General features: G+C 41.8%; 1 long non-coding RNA gene and 1 other non-coding gene across 2 annotated transcripts; both read left to right on the forward strand.

Moving 5' to 3' along the window:
• Window positions 1-631: 631 nt before the first annotated feature.
• On the forward strand, window positions 632-7,163 carry LOC103626549 (uncharacterized). Its single transcript, XR_002261966.3, has 6 exons — window positions 632-3,736; window positions 3,848-4,079; window positions 4,725-4,931; window positions 5,522-5,579; window positions 5,846-6,615; window positions 6,698-7,163. It is a non-coding gene; the product is annotated as an uncharacterized lncRNA (long non-coding RNA).
• Window positions 4,578-4,645, forward strand: LOC111589378 (small nucleolar RNA Z105). The gene has a single exon (XR_004849806.1). It is a non-coding gene; the product is annotated as a small nucleolar RNA Z105 (small nucleolar RNA).
• Window positions 7,164-10,863: the final 3,700 nt, after the last annotated feature.

The following is a 10,863-nucleotide window of genomic DNA, read 5'->3' on the forward strand; positions in this document are numbered from 1 at the left end:
GATCAGTTTATTTCCCTACTGTTTTGCGTTCTGCAGATTACATATGTTTCATATATTCACCTCTGCTATTTCATATGTAGTCATGTATTTGTCTCATCTGTTCTGTCATTATATCTCTACTACACCTTAAGGCTGGAGCGAGGGCGTCCACCACCCTCACCGTGCCCCCGCTCCAGCCCGCGCCCGCGCCGTCTTCCTCCCTGCGATCCCGCCCCGCCCGCGTCGTCCCTTCCCTGCATCCCGCGCCGCCCCCGCGCTCCCATCCGCTACCCATCTATCTCACCACCGACCTCGCCCACCCTGCCTCCCACGATGGGGAGCGCCATCAGCGACCGCCACATCCGTGACCTCGCCCACCCTGCCTCCCACGATGGGGAGCCACATCCGCGACAGCCAGCACGCCAAGCGTGGATCTCGCGCAACTCCCAGCGCGCACCACCGCAAATCTCGCCGCGACATCCTTGACGCCGCCCTCCCCCTCCCACACCCCCCGTGAGGGCGTCCACACCATGCCCCGCCTGCCCGCCTCCCCACGATGTTATTTGCCCGAGCCCCGCCATTCCCGCGGTAGGGAAGATGTCCCACCCCCCGTTCCGCTCCACGCACAGTGCCAGACCCTCGCAGTGCCCTCGCCTGCGCGCCCTCGCCTCCTGAGCCGCCCCTCTAGCATGTGGTAAGGATAGAAGCAGCCAAAGACATTTGTGCAACAAGGTACTGCATGGAAACAACCTAGCTCTGGCAATGGCGGAGGCGGGGGAGAAGGCGATGGTAGTTGTGCTTCGCGGCGACGTCGCCGGCTCCCTCCTCGCCAAGACCACGCAGGGCCACGCCGACGTCCTCCTCCTCGACTCGTAAGCCCCCTCTTCCTTGCTCGCTTTGTTCCTACGCCAATCGATCTGTTCCTTGTGTGCCTCCTCGGCCCAAAGGTGCGTGGTTCAGTCGCCCTGGTCCCCTGCCGGCACCCAATCCTTAGGGATCTGACCGGATGTACTTAATTCGGGGTATAGAAATGGGTGGATTGCGGCGAGGGGTAGCACCAAGCTGGAGTTGCCATTGAAGGTGCCGTACGACTTCATCGTGATGCTGATGAAGGATCTGTTAGGAGACCGGGGCATCGACTACCTGCTAGAGGTGGGGCTCGCCATCGACCTCCCCGCCATTGGCACCTTTACTATTCTGCTCACCATCAAGGGAGCCTTCCGGGAATTCAGATGTATTAGCATATGAATCGATTTATTGTCACACCATAATCGCTATACCGAAGCAATGATGGTGGATTAGCAATATTTGGGGATTTTTTTTTGTGTTCTTACACCGGTGTGATAGAGGAGTTTAAACCTAACTGTCATAAAAAATCTAACCCGATGTTTAAATCCATTTTTTGAAATCTATTCCACCACCAACAGTTAAGAGAAACTCTATTCCACCGCCTGCAGTTAAGGAAAAAAATCAAGTTTTCTAAACTCTAAAAGGCATGGTTTCAGAAACGCCTTTCTAGATGATTTTGCATATTTATTTTTTAGACCACGGTTTATGAAATTGAAGAACAACAAGTGTGGCTCAAAAGTATAGAGGGAAAGAAAATATATTATATGCGACATTGTTGCATGGCACCATGTGTGCGACATCCTATAATTGTCGACATTGATATGCTCTCAAATTGGATGCCCTGTTCCTTTGTATTTATGAGCAGGAAAGAATTATAGGGAGTAACAGGCTCGCCATCCATGAGTGGTCAGCTCATACTTTTGGTGTGTGTATTGATTTGTCTTGAGAAAGAACATTGTTGTGTTATCTTAGAAATTCTTACTGGCACTGGGGTTGAATGCTTACCATCTTTTTTCTTCGAAATTCATTATCTGAGCTGATAACAAGGTGTTGTAAATGTTTGCTGGCTAGCAAGATGCAGTTTTCCTGTTTTTTTTGCTGCTCTTTCCGTTATGATTTCAGTTCATTATTTCTATGTTCTAAAATCTCTGGATTTAATTACCATACTCGGACAGCTATACTCAGACTGTTCCACTGTTGCTACTTAGGTTTTTTCTAGCTAGCCAGTGATCTGCAGCTAAGCAAGTATTACAACTAAAAAAATGCTAGCCTACATGTGTACTGATAGGAATACTCATTGGGGGCAGGATGAACAAGGCCTACAGTTTCTAAAATATGATAAATGCACAATTCTATTAGCATTTGTTCCTGTATACATAACTTTCTGTTGTATCCTACATGTGAACCTATTTGCTTTCATCTCTCGTGACTTTATTGGCTTGAAGCCATTTGCTTTCATCTCTTGGTCATACATATGAGATCTTTTCATCTTCTCAAGCTTTTAAATTCATTTGATCTTCATCAAACTAAAAGATGAAGTCAATTTGCTTACTTTCAGCCTCCAGTTCTAAGTTTGTGCAAAAACTCTGAATGAGGGGTATCAAATTAAAAAATAGTGCTTACATGCTAGACAATTACTGTTTTATTTTGCTTGATGATCTATTAATGAAAGTAAAAAGTACCCTCTCATTCATCGGTCCGCCGTCGGCCACGTCGCTCTGCGACCCCATCTTCATTCTGCACAAGCGCCCACCTCGTCCGCAGCACCACACAACAGCTCAGGCGAGGCACCCACCATCCATCGGCACAGATGGGATGAGGTGAGGATTAGGGAGACAATTTCAGAGTTCAGACTTTGTTTCAATGTTTCAGACATTCAGAGCTTACATTGCCTCCAAGTTAGTTCTATTTAGATGTAACATTTTTTGTAGGTAATGCCCCTTTACTGTTCTTATTGATTAGCATGTTGGTACTTGACCTATTTGTGTGATGAACACAATCCAATAGTAATCTTGAAATTTGAAACATAGGCTTAGTGCAGTTCGTTTAGCCTAAAGAATTAGGGGTGTATTGTTTGATTGCTTATGCATTATGCAATTTGGTTATAGAATTTGTGACACCTGATCTGCATCTCCAGCTCCTTCACACCCGTGCAACAGATAAGGTAATTATTCTATTTGTTTGGTTGGCATGGATGAATTTTGTGAGTCGATAGGCTTCAAATTTGGGCTGGCTCCGCCACTACTTCTGGGACAGGACATTTAGAGCTCTTAGCAGGTTGGCTCACACAGCTTTCATATAAAAATCTTAGTGCTTATCTGTTTTCCCCTTTAATTCATTTGACTTGCAATTAGTCAACAAACATTCTGCAACAACATCTGATCCTCCAAACATCCAAAAGATACTTAGTTACTTACCTTACTTTTTGGCAGATGCACTTCATTTTACCATGCCCAAACAGACTCAGTTGATCCTTGATTTATTAGTTCTTGGACGACTCAGTTGCCAATACTCTCATTTAAAATTGAATGTTGTGCTAGCAAGCTAAAAACTTCACCCCAAATAGAATGTTCATTCTATTTTTTGTCCTAAGTCAATCCACCTTAAATTAAGAAAAGCTTATACAAGAAAATACCAATTAAATAATTAATCATATTTATATCAGTATATCACCATCTAAGCACCATTAGATTCATCATGAAATATATTTTCATAGTACATCTATCTGGTGTCATATGTGTTCATAATCTTTTCTAAATACCAGCAATCTGTAGTGATTGATGTATTCTTGAACTGCTACAGGCTCTATCAAATACCTTAACAGTAGACGAGCCTTTCTATCTGAAATCACAATTTTTTATTGGAACCAGACAGGAATGGATGCATCACTCTTGGCAATATCAGAATGGTTAGGTCATAGACTCATAGCTACACCTAATTCCAGATTGGTTAATGCTAGAATATAACATGTCCTTATTTTTTGTGTAAATCTAATTTTTTTTTGCTTCACACTGTTTAGGCATTAACGAGAGAAGCTGATGATACAATGAAGGAATCGCGAGTTTAAGATGTTCTTGTTTCGGTACATTTGGTTTGTATCATATGACACCATTTTGTTCATGCAAAAATTCCAAGAGTTATGTGCAGAAGCAGTTAGTGTGCACCAGCTTGAAGCATTGGATAGATGGGAGCAACATGTGCGATCTGCTTATCAATCAATGCCAGTTCATCTGGTGATCAGAATGTTGTCGGTGAGCATTCCCATCCCAGCGTCCATGATTAATAATTTATCAGTTGGTGGGTGATGAGTACCGGGTAGTAGAATAAAAAAGAACGTGTTGGCATAAAACAGAAGCAGCAATTCAGGTTCCTTACAGTCCTATTGGCATGGCCGTATTGGATTTGGAGGAGGGCACATGGGCCTCTAAGTGCCCGTTTGGATATTTTCTACTATCACTGAACTAATACTACAATAGATTTTCGTAGGTTTTTTATATGATGTGTCACAGATGCTCAGCCTATGCACTGGCCAAATTGAGACCGGCGTGAATACATGGATATGAGCTGAAGCAATAGTGGTAGTTGAGCATATGATGGTGGTTGGTTGTCTTCACCATCTCTTCGATGGCTGAACCATGGGGACAATCGAGGCATTTATCTAAGAGAACTCTAACCAACTGATTTCCCCCTGCTTTCGTTGTTGTTCTGATACAAGTTTTAGTTTATTTTTGGCGGAAGTTTGTATAGTGCGGGCATAATGAGGAAGACCTTGATGTGTCTGATCTAATTGATGAGAAATACCTTCTAATCATTCTGAATGCCCGTTTACTGCAAGTTACACTTGTTTCTTTGTATAGACCCGACTGTTTATTTGTTTGTTTCTTCGTATAAATCAGCTAAATGATTAGGTGGGAAAGGGAGGATTCCAAGCTGTACGTGCAGAGTGGTGACAACAAGTGGAGCTACAGAGAAAAGATTGAGTTCACGATCTACTTCGCATAGGAGATCTCTCAAGGCCTGCTATTTGAGATGGAGGACCAGATCCCTTCGCTCGCTGACCTTATTAAGTTCGGCAGCTTGCTGGATTTCCAACAACAATACAGGTACAAGGATCTAGGCTAATTTTTTTTTCCAGTTTTTATCGTTATTGGTATGTAAAAGAACTTGTTTTCTGTGTCCGAAGTGGTGTGTGCCGAGAGATGCATACGGTTGTACTTGACGAAGTGACTTACTAAAGCATATTCTCATTTATGTACAATGGAGCTCGTTCTTCAGTTTAGAATCGAGTTTGAAGAACTTGGATGTTCAAAAACTGAACAAAGATGAAGTGCACAAAAATGCCATGGGAAATATTGGAGTCTAAAATAGGGAATTGAATTCATTTCATGTGAATTGATGTAAGTAATTTACCTTAGAAATATGTTGCTATGGTATAATACCGCTTTGGTGACATTTGGCTCCTCTTGAGACAGGTTATTCAAGAAGGAAATAGGTTGATGATTAAGCAATTTTTTCCAAAACTTCACACAACATGTGTCCAACAGAAGTTTCGGCCTACTGTTGTCGAGTCATATTTTTTGTAACCATCTTACTGTTTGGAGGTCCCAGAGGCAAGCAGAGCCTCTATAGATGTTTTGCCATGAGAAGACCAAATGCCAGGTCCAACCAACTGAGAGCCCTCACTGTTTTGTAGGTGATGTCGGCCATTGATGAGGGGGCATGTTGAAGCAGCAGAATGTCCGTGCTAATAGGTAATCAGATAAATAGATGGTATTCCCCTGATCCTTTGTTTGTAGAACATGAATGAACGTGGGGACAGACATAAATCTGGATATTTTATTCTATCTAAAACTGGTTTCAGATACTATGGGCCTCTTTGGTTTTTCTCCAAAAATCAATCTTTCTTTGATGTGTGTAGAACACTTGCTGCTAGAATCAGTCTTTTGTCGATGTGTGTAGAAAACTTGCAGGCACAATACACTGACACATTATTTGGTTCTTTTGCATGTCTATACAGAATGCAGCATGTCTTAATTCGTCATCTACTGATATCAGCAAGGCCTTGGAATTGGGTGCACTTATGGGATAGCCTACATGTCATGGACCTTGGTATTTTGGTATGCTAGGATCTTCATCAGGAATGGGTAGACTGATGTTGGAAAGTGAAAGATGTTGATATTATTAAACTACTTGTGGTCTTGCTGATCATAATACTTTTTTATTGTAGCAAGCCCCGTTGGTCGGTGTCTGTGATTTATTGTTCCTATGTACTAGGTGTTCCTATGATATTTCTGATTTTCTTTAATATGTGAATTTGACATTTCTGCAGGTTGAACACGGATTAGGGAAACTTGGATGGCATGACAGCCAATGAGGTCATTGAGTTCTTCTGTGAGTTGATTGTGAATTGATTGTTACACGCACATGGGATCTGTGATTAATCTAATGTTCCTCATGATCTGCTTCTCTTTCTTTATCAGGTTTGAAAGTCTTTATGTGCACTTCTAGCACTTCTTTTTAATTCAAGGCATCTTCACATCCATGATATCTAGGTTTTCATAATCAATTTTGTGGATCTTAGCATCCCTGAATATCTTTCTGAACTTTTGATTGGAGTTTTCGATTTTCCTGGGATCTAATAGCTTCATTTTTATTGAAATATCATGTCAATCCTTCCATTTTTTAGTTTACATCGAATGGTGTTTATGCAGGCTTTTGATGGTGTGGATGGAAAATAAGCAAGGCGTACCAACTCATCAAGTCCTCTAGGCGAGCCTTTTGACCACGGTAATCTCAAGTTGGAATTTAAGTAGGTGTACTCCGTTTTAAGAAATATCATATGATGCTGACAAGTTTGCATCCTGTGCAGGATGTGATGCGCTTGCATGTGGTGTAAGACCACATGTCAATATTTTTTATTTCAAGATCAATGATTTTCAAGTCGTTGCTAGCAGATCGCAAAGAAATTTGGGTCAGTTAGCCATCTGAATTCATTGCTCCGGTGCGCCTATGATAGAATTTAGGGGGAACAAACAAATGCGACCGGAAACTGACCTTGCGTTATTTCTTCCCAGGATGTACGGTTTCAAACAAAGGAGATATTTTGCATGTGGTTTCATCTTTGCGTTGCAAGCTACTCTACATATCTTCCTAGGATGCCAATACCTGTAAATGTGCAACAAATAAATGTGACCGTACTTATTTACCTCAGTGCGTTATTTCTTGTCTTATTTACTTCCGTGCAACAAACAAATGCGAGTGTCCTTGATGTACAACCACCAAATTTTAGGCGAGGTGGATTCCTTCCTATATTTTCCTCGCTCTCTTTTCTTGAATGTGTGAATCTCTTTCCTTCCCAAATTTCCTCATTGATAGAAAGGTGGAAATCTGCGGTGCCCTCACTAGCCATAAATGGAGCCATGTTGATATCCCTTTCTATACGCTCTCCCTCTTTTTGTGCCTGCAATTCAGTCTCACGAATGTTAGCTTAGACTCCCTAGCCTCCTCTCCGTAAGCAACACGCGATCTATTTGGGTCAACATATTTCTAATCACACTGCTCGTCGTCAGGGTCCTGAGCCGTTGGATGCTCGTAAATTTGTGTTCCGTATGGAATGTAGCAGTCGCTAGGTTTGTTTCCTCTCTTCTAATCTCCTTCCCTTGTACGTCAATTCCTTTCATCTTTCCCATATTTGTTCCCCTAATCGACAGACTTTTTCTTGTCTTACACGCCATTACTGGCAACATCAATCTCTTTCCTCGACACCCTCGCCTCTCTGCTCCATGATCTTGTCCCTATCGTGCTTGTCGTCGCGACGCCGTGGTCGAAGCCCCAAGGTGCTCCTCTGCCCTGCTGATATTCCAAGGTACAAATTTTATTCTATCCCCTAATATCTAGGTTTAATTAGGATCTAGCCCTTACGACAAATTTTATTTTATAAATTACTATTTTAGAATTTAAATAATTTGAAATATTGGTTGTTAAGTTCACAAGTCGATGTGGATTTAATATCGCAACCGTTTATTTAGTGTCACAATTTAATTTGAGTTTGTTTGGTGTAATTAAAATCATGTCGTATGTCGTAGTCTTGCTAATCGTAAGTTAAATAGAGAATGTAGCCTTTTTGTGAGGTCAAGACTGATGTAGTATTAAAATATGTGAGGCGTAGACACTAAGTTTATCATAAATTTAAATGTAAGCTATTAAAATGAGTAGGGCTCAGACACTAGAATTAATTCTTTTGTGATTAAAGTTAGTAGATTATATTATTTTGAGCATGCCCCTTCTAATAAAATACAGAAACCCTTTTAATAAAATATATACCCCCAAGTCTCCTGGTGTGTAGTTGTCCGTTAGATTTCGTCAATCGTACAAACACAATACTTCTCCCTAAGATGGGTGACTAACAAAACCAAATCAAATAAACCTCTGCACCCACCCTGAGAAGAGCAAGCACTATGCACCAGCCCCCATTGACAGCACAACGGCGAAGCAAAATACACCCCCAAGTCCAGACGTCTTGACGTTGTAACCGCTAGACAACCTCTTGTGTCGGGATGCCATCAGAGCACCTCCTGTGCCGCGATTGTTTGGTCTTCCATCGACAACTCCGACTTTCCAAGACCTCGGGAAGGGTGTTGATACTGATTTCTACCGTCAGTTCAATTAAAAATAGAAAACATACACACTTATTTTTTAACGGAAGTTAGCAACCAATAAATGAAAAACAGTTGGAGCACAGATATTATTTACTTCTCAAAGTGTTTTATTAAAATTTTAAATCTATAAGTTGTAGATACGTAAGTATGTGTTCATTTCGAATGTATTTATAAAGGACACTTCTTTGCAATCCTAATGACTGATATTTTATAGGTTCTTATACCATGGAAATTCAACGGATGTCACGCCCTTTTCGTAATAGATCATGTTAAAAAGTATGTGACTTTTATCGACTTTACACCGACTCAAGATTGATATAAACACATGTCATACAAGAGGTTCGCGGAAACGATTATCATGGCCTCAAAGAAATATAAGATTGCTTAAAGCCAGAAACGTTCTGGATGGGCGGAGGATATTTTTAAGTGGGAACATACAATTCGGACTGGTGTTCCAATTGACTTAAGAGGATATTTTCTTCTTCTCAACAGTTTGAATTTGTTCTATAATAATCATTGTTGTTGGGCCTATGCTTCGTCGCCGAAGGTCTTACAGGAAGAAGCGGTCTTCGGCTGAAGCTGTTTGTATAAGATGGCCGAAGGTTCCTCTTCGTGAAGCTTCGGTATTACAAACCGACTTAAAGATAGAATGACCTTTTAGTCCATAAAGGTCTGAGTCAATGTTGTAAGCTTTCATAAGGGGCATACTTGTAATTTCTCACAGGCTGCGTCCTGTGCCTATAAATAGTGAACAGTATTCCTTTACTGTTCACGCATTCTGATAATTACCGTCGCATCTTCTGGAATCCAACCTTTGCCAAGGCAGAGGTATTATTGTATTCAATGATTCAATATATTAAGTAAATATAATATAATTCGTCTATGATTTATTTACCCCTTTTATACCTTTTATTTTATGCTGTCTCACAATATGTATTGAAATTTTATTACGAAGACTTAAGCTTCGTAATTTTACTCTCGTCAACCTTCGTCCAAGGCCCATTATCCTCAAGGGAATAATGTTTCATGGACGAAGGACGTTAACATTTAACACTTTATGTTGCCTTGTTCTTAATTCATAGCACTTAAGAACAAGTCCCCAACATTGGCGCCCACCTCCGGTGAACTCACTTCCACTTTTTGAGCTGATGGCTTCGTTCAACGACCAAGCTGGAGCTGCTTCGGACCCGAAGCTGGTGCTCCCGATTACAGGTGGTTCGTCCTCAGAGCCAGCTAACAAGAAACAAAAGAAGGAAGCACAGAGAAGGGTACAGCATGTTGGGGTGCAAGGACCCTTCATCAAGTCAAGATGGTCTCACATTCCTATTACCTTCTCTCAAGAGGATCTTCAGCTCAAGGACTACCCACACAACGATGCCATGGTTATCTCTTGTGTTATCAAAGGATTTCTGGTCCACAATGTCTTGGTTGACACAGGCAGTGCAGCTGATATCATATTTGCTAAGGCCTTCAGACAAATGCAAGAGCCAGAAGATAAGATCCATGATGCTACACATCCTCTCTGTGGCTTCGGAGGGAGACAGATTGTAGCACTGGGCAAGATCACCATGTCAGTGACCTTCGGGTTCATCAACAACACTAGAACTGAGCAAGTTGTGTTTGACATTGTTGACATGGAATACCCTTACAATGCAATTATTGGTCGTGGCACCCTCAATGCTTTCGAAGCAATTCTTCATCCTGCTTATCTTTGCATGAAGATACCTTCGGATCAAGGACCCATCGCTATTCATGGAAGTCAGGAAGCTGCCAGAAGGGCCGAAGGAAACTGGACTGACTCAAAAGCAATCCATAACATAGATGGAGCTGAAGCTTGTGAACAATACAAATTCAGAAGGGAGAAAGCAGCTTCAGCAGATCAGCCGAAGCCCATGCTCTTATGTGAGGATATAGCAGAGCAGAAGGTGCTGTTGGGCTCTCAGTTATCCGAAGAACAAGAGAAAACCTTGATAAGGTTTTTGTTCAACAACAAAGATGTTTTTGCATGGTCAGCCAATGATCTCTGTGGAGTTAACAGGGATGTTATTGAGCACTCGCTCAATGTCGATCCATCATTCAGACCTAGAAAGCAGAGGCTTCGGAAAATGTCAGATGATAAGGCCGAAGGTGCTCGTAACGAAGTCAAAAGACTTCTCAGTGCAGGAGTTATCAGAGAAGTAAAGTACCCAGAATGGCTAGCTAACACTGTTATGGTAAAAAAGGCCAATGGTAAGTGGCGAATGTGTATCGATTTTACAGATCTTAACAAGGCTTGTCCGAAGGATGAATTCCCATTGCCAAGGATAGACTCTTTAGTTGATGCAGCAGCTTCTTCAGAGCTCATGAGTCTGTTAGACTGTTATTCAGGCTACCATCA

The sequence above is a fragment of the Zea mays genome, chromosome 5 (assembly GCF_902167145.1).
Source record: "Zea mays cultivar B73 chromosome 5, Zm-B73-REFERENCE-NAM-5.0, whole genome shotgun sequence".
Classification (NCBI taxonomy): Eukaryota; Viridiplantae; Streptophyta; class Magnoliopsida; order Poales; family Poaceae; genus Zea; species Zea mays.